Source organism: Malania oleifera, chromosome 3 (genome assembly GCF_029873635.1).
Source record: "Malania oleifera isolate guangnan ecotype guangnan chromosome 3, ASM2987363v1, whole genome shotgun sequence".
NCBI classification, from domain to species: domain Eukaryota; kingdom Viridiplantae; phylum Streptophyta; class Magnoliopsida; order Santalales; family Ximeniaceae; genus Malania; species Malania oleifera.
In genome coordinates, this window is record NC_080419.1 from 86,692,358 (window position 1) to 86,706,058 (window position 13,701).

General features: G+C 38.8%; 1 non-coding gene across 1 annotated transcript; it reads right to left on the minus strand.

Annotated features, from left to right (window-relative positions):
- Nucleotides 1-2,056: 2,056 nt before the first annotated feature.
- On the minus strand, nt 2,057-2,164 carry LOC131152466 (small nucleolar RNA R71). Its single transcript, XR_009135967.1, has one exon. It is a non-coding gene; the product is annotated as a small nucleolar RNA R71 (small nucleolar RNA).
- Nucleotides 2,165-13,701: the final 11,537 nt, after the last annotated feature.

The window sequence follows — 13,701 nt, forward strand, 5'->3', positions numbered from 1 at the left end:
CAAACTCCTAAAGCCTTAGATCATTAGAGAAGAGGTAGTCTTTGCTCAACCAAGTGGTGCGACCAACAACACAAGGGGCGACCTAGTCTTCCATTGCAGACTCTGAAGTTCAGACTAAGATCGAAATGCTGCAAGGGTCGACCAAGTGACCAACCATGTCACCCTTAAGGGTGACTAAGGTGAGATGTTGAACTCTCCTGAGTCAAGAAATACCGAGAGCATTGACCAAGTGGTCGACTAAGAGACCTTGAGGGGCAACTATGTAGAGTTCCTGAGATTTCCTGAAGATCAAGATCCTGCAAGTCTCGACCATCAACTTGACCAGCAAGACCTTGAAGTGTGACTTAGTCAAAGATACTGAAGATTCGAATTCTTGATTTCCCGCGAGTCTTAACCAGGGTGCACACAAAGGAAGCATGGGAGTGACTTGGTCAACGGCGACGATCTTCTGGGCGAGATTTGCTACAAACTTTCCTAAACTGAAAATCTGACCTTGTAAACGCTAGAGCCTATATATATTCTCTACAAACATGAACTCTGGGTTCCTATTTGGCCTTTTTTAGGTTAGTGACATATCTAGAACACCATTGAGAGCCATCATTCTATTGGAGGGACAACCGTTTGTGAAAGACGACTCGAATAACAAGGAGTGATTTTTATTTGCTTTGTTAGATTAGATGATCATTCAGTTGTACTTACAGTCATTAGTGACAGACTATTCAAATACAAAGGCTTGATCTTTTTACTTGCTTTCTCTTTACTACTTTCATTTACATGCTTTCAATTTAATGCTTTTGACTTATTACTTGGTTATGATGAAAGGTTGTCTACAAGGATAAGCACTACTATAGTTTTAGTTGGCTATGTATTTGTGGAGCTGATCGCTTGATCGTTGAGACATGGTATACTCTGGTTCCTGACCGTGCTTTGGACAGTTGGTGCACCCTTGCTACCCTGTGCCCTCGACTGACCCTCTCCCGATTTGGCCTAAGAAGCTCAGGTTAGTACTTTTATGTATACATGGTTGAACGTAGTCAGAGGCACAATGTCTAACATCTGATTCGGATCCAAGGATCGCTTTGTAGGAGTAGGGTACTTTAGCTTTTTCTTGCTTTCCATTAATTGATAGAAACACACTCATTGCAAAAATATCACATTTTTCACTTTTATTTTACAAGAGGCATTAATAAACTAATAAAGAAAAGGTTTACAACTACACGGTTTAGTCTCTGTGGATCGACACCCGACTTCCCCACTTTCTACTGAACTTGGGATTGTTGGGTAGTATAAATATTATTTTTGGTAGTTAAGGACCCAAACCTTGGCAAGCCTACCAAATTTTGGCGCGATTGCTGGGGACTAGGGTATGGTGTTTAGCCAATTTCTCTCTTAGTATATTATTGCTTTGTTTGTATATATTTTTGTTTTGCTTTTATTTTCTTGTTTATATATTGAAGTTTTTAATCTTTTTGCTTAAAGTGTGTATGTTTGTTCTGTGTTCTTTGGAGCTCGAGATAGTTCCCATAGATCCCGAGATTGCAAAATCTCGTAGGTCCCTTAGGAAACCTACCTCTAATTCAGAGATAGCTGAGTTGTGTGAGCCAAAAGTCATGGCCGAAAAATACCTGCTGGTTCCCACTGAACAAATCCTGGAACCCTGAGCTCCCTACCTACTTGTGGTGGGAGAGCAACCCCTTCGGCCTCTTAGGGACTACTTTGTACCTAATGAATACACCTTGCCATCTTGCATCCGGTTCTCGGATGTATAGGCGGTGCAATTTGAGATAAAAACTTCCATCATCTTGATGCTGCCCACTTTTCGTGGGGATTCTATATAAAATCCTTACCAACATCTGGATGAGTTCTTGGAGATTTGCTCCATCTTCTGTATACCTAATTTTAGTGATGATGCTTTTTATCTTAGGATTTTTCCATTCTCTCTGAAGAATAAGGGCAAATATTGGTTAACGTCCTTAGAGCCAAACTCAGTGGCCAACTAGGCCACCATGCAGCACAAATTTTTTGGAAAAGTACTTCTCAACTGGGAAGACGAACCAGCTTTGGAGAGCCATCACGAGTTTTTCACAGATGGATAGGGAAATTTTTCTTTGAGACTTGGGAGCGATTTAGGGACTTACTCCATAAATGTCAACATCATCAAGTCCCCAAGTGGCAATTAGTGCTGACCTTTTATGAAGGGTTAGTAGAGAGAGATAGGTAAATGGTTGATGCATCATCAGAGATACTTTCCTCACCAAGCACGAGAATGAGGCATGGGTTCTCTTTGAGAATCTTTTTAAGAATTCTCAGTGGCACATGGTTGCTGCTTGTACACCCCCTACCCATCCACTTCCAAATCTAAGAGAGTTTACGAGTTAACTTCAGACCATGACCTAGCACCCACTCTGCACAACATATCTAAAAATATAGATGTCCTTAAGGCAACAACAAAAATCAAAGTCCTATGCAAAAGTGTGTGCAATCTATCCCGATCCTTCCCATTTATATCACAAATTGCCCACATACACCGTCCCAGCCTAAGCTTGTGTAGGAAGAAGTTAACTCCACCCGTAATTGGTACGATAGGCTATCAAACAACCCCTACTCTAACACGTACAACCTTGGGGAGAGACAACATCCTAACTTCTCCTAGAGGCAACAAGCTCCAAGTTTTCGAAGACCTCCATAAGCCTCAGATGCTCAACCCCTTTGCCATTGAAATAACTCTCAAAATCATCCCACATCTGCCCCTAGATCTTCATTGTTTCAACAGCCACCTCCTCCTTAACTCAAATACGATTCTTTCTAGGAGACGATGCTAATAGCCCTAAAGGACATTGAGGCTAATCGTCAAATAGATCGGCAGCTCCTCCACTCTCACTCCCAATATATCGTGAAGCAAGAAGCCACCATGGGGCAACTAGCTGCCACCTTGAGTCGGAAAGATGAGGATAAGTTGTCGAGTTAGCCCTTAGTGAATCCCAAGGGACAATACATGATGGAATGTGAATCGGATGTTGGTCCCTTGGCATCTAACGAACATGCCTAGACGGTGATCACTATTCCAAGTAGTAGAATGGCAAACAAAAGTGTTGAGGAGTAGTAGAGCAAGGAAGAGGAAGAGGAGGAAAAAGGAATCGAACTAAAAGTTGAAATGTGCACCATTTCCTCCTTGAGTTTGATAGAGAGTCCTCCGAACCCAAACTTACCATTGGAGAGACCAACCCTCACTACGCTCTTCATAAGGCATTCCCTATCTCTCTAGTATCATATCCTATAGCTCCTCATGCAACCTCGTTGCTTAGGAAGGAGGCTTCTAATGAGTCTATCTGGGATATATTCAAATAAGTAAAGATTAGCAAGCCTCTCCTAGATGATATCTAGCAAACACCAGCATTCACCGAGTTCCATAAGGACTTATACACACAGAAGCACGAGTTGAGGATGCATATGGTTGGATTAGTAAAACAGGCTGAGCACATAAGCTCAATAATATTAGAGCATCTTGTTCCTAAATTAAAATACCCTAGCTCACCCACTATTTCGTGTGTAATTGGCGGTTACACCATTAAGGGGACTCTGTTAGATTTAGGGTTGAGCGTGAGCATCCCCCTGTACTCGACTTACTAAAAACTTAACCTAGGAGAGTTACAATCCACCCCGATCACATTGTGTCTTGCTGATTGATCCATAAAGAAATCCTAGGGTGTGGTAGAGGATGTAGTGGTCAAGGTGGAAGAATTCCATTACCCAGTCAATTTCATTATCTTAGATATGGAGCCTTTCACGAATTTGATCCCTGTCCTTTTAGGGTGACCATTCTTAGTCATGACTAATGCTGACATTCAGTGCAAAATAGGGATTATGGACATGTAACAACCTGCTAAATTATTTTTTTATACTAATAAATACTATGAAATTCCACTGCTCCGTTATTTTCTAATTAATATAAAACCATCAACCTAAGCAGCGAGAAGCTGAAGTCAAGTATCCACAACCATATACATAGACAATACAATACCAGAGTGCTAAATACTCCCAAAATATACATACATAACTGAAACAGGGCTACACAAAAATACCTCTCTTTCCCAAAAACACTCACCCTATTGGCAGGGTAGCACTGTAGCCCCCTCTATCTGCGAGCCTGTTCTGCTCGCCTAACTGGATCACTTCAAAAATATTAAATTAATGAGATGAGATGATGCTTAATAAAATGAAATATGCTATTACTAGTGTGTGGCAAGTGAGCTACATGCTTGTAAAATCTAATTAAGAAAAATACTAGAAATAACACAACTGAATAAAACCTGTATACCTACTGTAAAATAAATCATACCTAGGTTGCTTAACATAGATTGATTTTTTCTGAATATTATTTCCATAATATTGCTAATATCTATAGGTAAGACTATTTTCTGTAAAGATGATCATACGTATATATAATAATTGAGAAAATTCCTTGGATGGATAATTGAAGTCATGAATTAACCCCTCATGACAGGCTTGTGTGGCCCAAAGCGAGACCTAACCTGGATGGCCGACTAGGGTAAGTCAACTGAACTCCGACAGTCAGATCGGCCCCCTCAACCCATATCTGGTGGGGAGCCTTTCCACAACATAGGCACAATCGACTTTTGAATACCACCTATTATCTGAATAGGGGTTGCACTCTGAACTGAATGTAGCTACAGTACCATGCTATGCTGCTAAATATGGTCCATCAGGGTCTGATACTATATACATAACTGATATTCTAAAATACTGTTTTTACCATGATTTTGCATTAGTTGAAATAACCATAACATTATATATTCTGAGCTGAATAAATTGTAACAACTGGATATTTGAAATGTCTGAATAACTGAATAGTTGAATTTCCTGACTAACTGTGTAAATTGAACGTTATAGTTTTGAAATAGGTACATCTTAATATTCTAAAAAATTTTGTAAATTTCATGTTTCTACACGTATACTGAAAATCATGGTATTCTAAAAATTATGGAAACTATGTACTGGGCTAATAATAAACTCAAGCCACACAATTAAACATTAATACTATTTGGCTATGAAACTGCATAAATAATTTGAATAATAATTTGCTGAAAAACATACAATTTATACTGAATCAAAGTAGATTTACCTAGCATAACATATTTTCCTTACCTGATTTTGGCTAAAACCCCCTACTGTAATGGATCCTACACCTGCAAGGCTTCCCACTCAACACCCTAAAAACCATATATCCCAGAACAAAATATTACTATTTCTACGTCTACTATATTTCCTACAACTGCTGGAAAGCCAAATTTCAATGAAAAGGCCTTACACTAAATCTGGGATGAAATCCAACTTCGTCCCACTGACGATCCGCTCCGGAAGACTTAGGGAAAACTTCCCCAGGAGCATCATGTTGGCCTCAGATCGTCAATCTGGCAAACGACGAGGCCGAAATCCAAGAGAGAAGGAAAAGGAACCGTGGGGGGGGGGGAGAGAGAGAGAGAGAGAGAGAGAGAGAGAGAATTTTGCTAAAAATTAATACGTGAAATCCTCGTTTAACACTATTTATACCGCGAACTTCATTGATGAGCCACGTTATCTCATTTACGAGGTCACAAAGAAGGTTCGTCGACAAACACCCTCTCCTCGTCGATGAACTTCAGAATTTAAAAAACAGCCTCTCGGTATCTTCTCGTCAACGAAACATACCCTCGTCAATGAGACCCTATGTTATCCTCGTCGATGAATCCCCAATATTCGTCGATAAGTCCTTGATTAAATCCCTGGGTTATTACACCCAAAATGCAACATCATCGATGAATGTTTCACGTTCGTCGACGAAGCCTACTACCTCATTCTGTTTCTATTTCTATTTTTGCCCCTCTTTATTATTTAAATACCATTATTCTTCAGGTCACTATAGGACATCTCCTTTAGCCACAGGAAACTACGGTTGAACATATTTCATTCTTTTCGACACCCATTTAAAGTCATCCAAGGTCTGGACACTGACTCGATCAATAAAAATATTGGAGATGGGGATCCTTCAATTTTGTGGAGGGACCCTTTGGATTGTACACTTCACCCTAAAAGCCTCCCCACCTCTGATTTGGAGGATCCTTATGAGCAACCTTCTGCAGTTTACGATTCGGACTTCAGTTTAGAGGAAAAGTTGGGGGTAAACAAGAAAGGGGGTGATAAGGAAAGAGGGAGGATAATTTTAACTTCAAACCAGGTTAAGTTCAATGTGAGCATTAATGCGTCTAGATGAAAATGGTAAACTTAGTGCTTCCAAGAGGCAACTCAAGAATTTTTCTTTCCTTTTTGAGTCCTTATATTGTACGTTGTAGGTAATTCGGGTTTAGAGTCTTTAGAGTAAACTTTAGAAAATGCTGGGGTTACGACTTGAGGGGTGACCAACACACATATGGCCGACCTAGTCGGGAGTTCATGCGTTAAGATTTAAATTAATGTGTGTGACCAAGCACGACCAGCACAAGAGCTGGTGTGACCTGGTCAAGATGGTCAAACTCATTTAAAATCCTGTTTCATACTCGACTCTTCAACTCCTGCCATTGTTACCTTTTGGTCAAACCTCGTTGCTCATCTCCCAGCCTTAGTTGCCAAAGCCCGAGCCCCACCTCTAAACCTCTGATGCCCATCCAGCCATCGTACGTAGCTCCCATGAACCCCCTCGTGATCAGATCTCTTCTCCCTGATCTAGGGTTTCACTTATTTGCTCTCTGTGACTCCGTGCTTCTTCGTCGTCTCTAGACTTCTTCTATCTACATGCCCAGTGACAATGGAGCTATGCTCAGGGATGATTAAAGTGGACCCTGGCCAGTCCTCCTAGACTCTCGCTAGATATCGCCGGTGCCGGAGGGGAGAGCAGGTGCCGAGGATGCAAACTCCACGGATGCCCTATTCAGTTTCACCAATGCCTGCCAGTGTACCATCTACTACCTTGGGCCTGGTGATATGGGACGCATTGATAGAAGTGCTCCAGAAGATAATCATTGCTATGGCAACCTATGTTGGCCCCGACTGTTCTACTGAAAACCCACTCGACATCCTTGATTCAGATTTAGAGACTAAGGAGAGCTAGGACATCCCATTAGCTGCTCTTTTTATGTGTTGTGCCTCTGTGGCACATTTTTGTTTTCTATGTTTTCTTTTTTTGATATGGTTCACCATGATTTTGTGGCAGTCCCCTGAAATTGTAACACATTATACATAGTGTATTGCCTTTTGTTATCAATGAAAAACATGGTGTTTTTGGACGCACATATATCTTCTGTGCTTCAGTATGTTCCTACATGCATGTTGTGTTTGGAATTATATGTATTTGAAGCAGGTACACTATTTGATCTTCATTGCACCATGCATTGTTTTCCCTCTCCCATGATTTCCAAGTTCTTTCTTTCGATACTTTAGTGAGGACACTAAAGTTCTAAGTTGGGGGTAGGGAGTAGGTAAACACTACATGGTATTTTAAGCACAAAATGACACAAAATATTAACTTTTTCAGTGAACACTATTATTTTATGCCATGATTAGCACGAATATATACCCTTTACATACTTGCATATAACCTAGAAATTACATGTTTAGGCCCATCACTAACATGACCCTATTATGCTTACTAACAATGTAGTGGGTTACTTGTGTTTAGTTTCTCATTATGTGGCTAATCTAGGATTTGTAACTCTACAAAGGTTAACTAGTGGTTCAATTGTGTTAATCTAGCTATATAAACTCTTGTGTTTACATGTTATCTCGTGAGGCTGGAAATGCACTTACATGAGATTCGTAACACTTAGGGTTCCTTAAGAGCACTGAGAGAACACTTGTGGTGACTATGACACCCTCTGCGGTACTATTGAGTCATTCGTTCATTTCTTGAGTTATTGATGTCAAACTCTGAATTCTAGAAACTCAACTTTCCTTTTTCTAGATATTCTTTGAGTACTAGTCTCTATTTTTGACTTTCTAGCCTAGAGGTGATATCTAGTGGGGAGATAGAAACTTAGGTCTTATAGCCTACTCAAGATGTGAAGACTCACCCCTAGAGATAAACTTAGTTCATGGACTCCTGTTTGATTTTAATTCCCATTGGTGGTATGAAAACAAAAAGAGTTGTAATGATTGTCCTAACTAACCATGAAAAGGAAGAAAGTGAAAAGGATAAGCTAAAGATAGAAAAAGAAATAGATGCAAAAGAATGAAATGAAGTATATATATACCTGCTCTAAATGAATGTAAAAGGGTCAAGCTAGGGACACGACACCACACTTCTACACGTATGAAAAGTTTTCAGCTGACCAATGCATTTGTTGTATTCATGCCTAGTCTATGATTAAGTTGATCTAGGGTGGTCTTGGTTGGATATGGCAAGTAGGTGAGAAGATGTTAGGGTGAAGGACTCGACACCTCCCAAATAGGCTAGATTCCTTTCAGATTAGTTCACTCCATATCTTTAGTGTTTGTTCCTGAAAATATGTGAGATGTTTGATCATGACACTCCTCCTCACATATGATGAGTGAACCGATCTTCTTGAGTATTTTTTAGGATATACCAGTGAGGTTGAGTCAAGATGACTGTTCTGTAGGTGTTCATGGTTATCCTGAGTGTAACGAGTCATGCACTTTGCACATGCCTTATGCTTTCACCTATTTATTCTTGAATTTATATGATTATATTAACTCTGAAGTGTAATTGCTGGATAACTCTATGAGGAAATGTTGTTCTTGGTGGTTGTATAATGTTGAGACTTACATGAGTGATTTGCTTCAGAGTTGCATGTATAGCAAAGTTATGTATGACAAAGCTTATATGTAATGAAGTGATATTCTTGAATGTGAAATGGTATGTCTATGTTGCATGTGTTTTCATTTACTATCCACTGGAAATAATGTTAGTGGGTATCTCCCTGGAAACCCTCATGAGACTAGAACTCGTCCACTAGGATCGACCTAGGGGTTTAAAGTCTTGTTGCATATGGTAAATGCAACCGTGTTTCCCACGAAAGAGGAGGTAGATAGGATTTTATAATTTTCTTAGCTTTTGAATTGCTTGAGGACTAGCAAATTGTAAGTTAGGGGTTGTGATAAGTCCTTGAAATACATGATTTTAGACCCTCATTTACCTTTGCTTCTCCTTACTTTATTACTTATTTACCCATTGTTATCATTGTTCAGAGCTATGCAAGGTTTGTTGGTCTTTTTAAGAAATACAGGTTAAAACCAAGGAGTTAGGCATACAAGAAGCTAAAGGAGTATCTGGAGTACACAAAGCTCAAAATTAGATGTTTAGCCGAACTCCTAGAGCCTCATATCATTAGAGAAAAGGAAGTCTTTGCTTGACCAAGTGGTGCAACCAACAACACAAGAGGCAACCTAGTCTTCCATTGTAGACTCCAAAGCTCAGATTGAGATCGAAATGCTGCAAGGGTTGACCAAGTGATCAACCATGTGACCCTCAAGGGTGACTAAGGCGAGATGTTGAACTCTCCCGAGTTAAGAAATACCGAGAGCATGGACCAAGTGGTCGACCAAGAGACCTTGAGGGGCGACTATGTCGAGTTCTTGAGATTTCTCAAAGAGCAAAACCCTGCAAGTCTCGACCATCAGCTGGACCAGCAAGACCCTGAAATGTGACTTAGTTGAAGACATTGAAGATTCGAATTCCCGATTTCTCGTGAGCCTCGACCAGGGCGCACATAAGGGAAGCATGGGAGCAACTTGGTCGATGACAACAATCTTCTGTGCGAGATTTGCTACAAACTTTCACTGAAAATCAAACCTTGTAAACCCTAGAGCCTATAAATATTCGCTACGAACATAAGCTCTGGGTCCCTTTTTGGCCTCTTTTAGGTTAGTGACAGGCCTAGAACACCATTGAGAGTCATCTCTATGTTGTAGGGACATTCGTTTGTGAGAGACAACTTGAAAAACAAGAAGTGATTTTTATTTGCTTTGTTAGATTAGATGATCATTCAGTTGTATGGACAGTCATTAGTGATGGACGATTCAAATACAAAGGCTTGATCTTTTTACTTGCTTTCTCTTTACTACTTTCATTTACATGCTTTCAATTTACTACTTTTGATTTATTGCTTGGTTATGATGAAAGACTGTCTATAAGTATAAGCACTACTACAGTTTCAGTTAGGTAGAAGTAGTTGGCTACGAATCTGTGAAGGTGACACTTGATCGTTGAGACAGGGTATGCTCTGGTTCCCAAATATACTCCGGATGGTTGGTGCACCCTTGCTACCCTGTGCCCTCGACTGACCCTCTGCCACTTTGGCCTGAGAAGCTCAGGTTAGTACTCTTATGTATACCTAGTTGAACATAGTCAAAGGCACGACATCCAGCATTTGATGTAGATCCAAGCATCGTTTTGTAGGAGTAGGTTACTTTAACTTTTACTTGCTTTCCAATAGTTTATAGAAACACACTCATGGTGAAAATACCACCTTTTTCACTTTTCTTTTACAGAAGGCATTAATAAACTAATTGAGAAAAAGTTTACAACTACACGCTTTAGTCTCTATGGATCGATACCCAACTTTCCCACTTTCTACTAAACTTGGGATTGTTAAGTAGTATAAATATTATTTTTGGTAGTTAAGGACCCAAGCCTTGGTGAGCCTACCATATTCGCTATGTTTGATGACCCTTCTTTGTTTTCAGCATTTCCCTTCATCCTCTCTGGACACTTGGGTTTTATGTGCCCCTTTTTACCATACTTAAAACATTGCACAACCTTCCTCTTCTTGGATTTAGGCTGAGCCTTATGGTTGTTTGATATAGCTTGGGACTTGCCTCTCCCACAATCTTGATTACCCTTTACCATGAGCCCTTCACCTTGAGCGTTATCGCCACTAACCTTCTTCCTTTGGTGGAAACTCAGTAGGGCACTCGTGATGTCCTCGAACTCCAGGATTTCTTTTCCCCAAGTCAGAGTCGTAACTAGGTTCTCATACGTTAGAGACATTGACAATGAATTCAACAGCATCGACACTATGTCTTCATTCTCGAACTTCACATCAACTCGATTCAGATTGCCGATGATCTTATTGAATACGTTGATGTGTTATTTAGATTCAAACCCTCTGCCATTTTAAGCCCGTAAAGTCGTAGCTTAAGATACAACTTGTTCGATAAATACTTGGACATGTACCAACTCTCCAATTTCAGCCAAATTGCCACCGGTGATTCCTCATCCATGACGTGATACATCACGTCATTGGCTAGACAAAATATGATAGTAGCCATAGCTTTGGCTTCCAACTCCTTCCAAATTTCATCGTCCATGTCTTCTGGCTTCTTTTCGTAAAGTGTCTTCACCATACATTGTTACACCAACACGTCCTTCACCCTCCTCTACCAAAGCCCATAATTCTCTATTCCATCGAACTTACCAACATCGGACTTTGCCGAAGAGATCCTAGCCATTACAAACCAACAACTCTGATACCAATTATTGTGACAGTCGGTGCTCTGATACCAATCATTAGAGTTGAACACACAGCAGAATCACGCACAATGCAAACCAATCCAAAACAATTAATGCAAAATAATCAATGATGAATATACGAATCAAGAAAGCATGAATCACAATAACACACATAGTAATTGAAAAACAATAGATAAAAGACACAAGATTTACGTGGTTCGGAAAAGTGCATACATCCACGGGAGCAACAACCGATTTTCACTATCAGATTGCTCAAGCTTACAATTAGGGTTATATAAATATATACATATACATATATATATATATATATATATATATATATATATATATGGATCAACCCTATACACACAAGAGACCCTATATAAAATCCCCCTAATCATTGATCTCTGATTTGAATTTCCATGTTTGCATCGAACGAAATAGTTGACGGTTTCAGCCAAATGGTCGACGGTTTGAGACAGAGAGTAATTCCCTCGCGGACAGCTCCTATAACCATTGACAATTTCCTTGTTGATGCCAAATCGTCGAGAAAAACCGGCGATGATTTCCTTTTGCAAGCATCTCCCTTTGTTCTTTACATCACTATGCTTTCCCGATACATGTATCCACCAAAATATGAGCCACATCTCCAACAATGCTAAAGAATTCAGAAGGAAAAATGTATCCTAGAAAGGGAATTAAGAAAAATAATCAAAAGATTCAAACTTTTTAAATGGGTAGGAAGAACCTTGATTGGGTAGAAAAGAATGTCTCTAAATGTTGAGATTAAATATTGAAATAGTGGGATATATATTCATAAGTGAAAAAAATGCATGGTTAGAGAGTAAAGAGAGGCGATTGCAGAGAGGTTTCATGTGTGGAAATAGAAATAAGGGAGAAAAAAAAAATGAGAACGAAAAAAGGTGGAGTATTTTGGGTTTTGGATGTTGGCATTGATATATTATTATATTCAATTACAATGGCAACAACATCAATACAAAAACAATGAAACCAAACATTAAATCTCACTATATTGGGTTAGGTATATGCTTTTTTCGCCAAGGTGCATGATCTTAGGTAATTTTTTTTTCGAGGTTATTAAATCCTTACTCACTATCTCATCGTAAGTTATTTTAAGCATATCCTTATGCATTCTACTACCGTTGATAATACATAACTAGCTTACTCCTCACTTGTACACTATTTGGTCTTTATCATAGGCATCCAAAACATTTCAATTGCCCTTTAATTATCTTATCTTCTACAAGTGTTATGCCTAACTTATTGCAAATATGTTCATTCCTTAATTTATCTTTTAATATTATACTACTTGCCCACCTTAGCATTCTTATTTAGACAAATTTTATGTTCTCAATGCATTGCTTCTTAGTTGTCTAATATTTTGATCTATATATAGCATAGTTGGTCAAAAAAACTTTCCTTTTAATTTTAAAACATTCAAATTTAACTGTTATCTATTTTACCTAATGTACTTTAACTCTATGTGCTACATATTCTTCAATTTATCCTTTAACTTGCATAATGTATAGATCAAAGGTTGAATCTATTAGTGCTATTAATTTCTTAACCATTAAAGTTTAATCTTTTCTCAATATTCCCTCTACCATGATTGAAATTACATTTGATATATTATGCCTTTTTTCTACTTGTCTTAAAACGTTTGGATTCTATAACTTTTCTCCATAGTTTTAACTTAGAGTGTACTTCACATCTAGTTTCATCAATAAAAAATAATATCATAGGTAAAAAAGAAACATATACCATGGAACCTCATTTTGGATGCTTGAAAGTTAAGGTGTTATCCCAAGAGCGAGCGCGCGCGCGCGCGGGGGGGGGGGGGGAGTGAATTGGGTTTATAAAAATTCCTCTAAGTGCTTTTACAAATTTTTAGCTTTTTATATATTTATGCAAACACGCAAGAATGACTTAAGTTTAAATCAATCACAATCCAAACATAAACCAAATACCAATCATAGACCAACCAATAAGCAATCAACTAATTATTCAATGTTTAATCAATTTTTGAAAGCTTGCAACACTTTCTTTATTTTCAACGTTTAGCTTATAGGGGTATGTAAGATTTTTAAGCACTTCTTTTAATCAAGATTTCTAGAAGCGGTTAATCAATGTACTCCCTTGAAGGCTGAAAAATATTAACCAACGTATTTTCCTAGATTAAAAGGTCTTCTTAATATCAGATTTTTAGCAACCTTGCACTT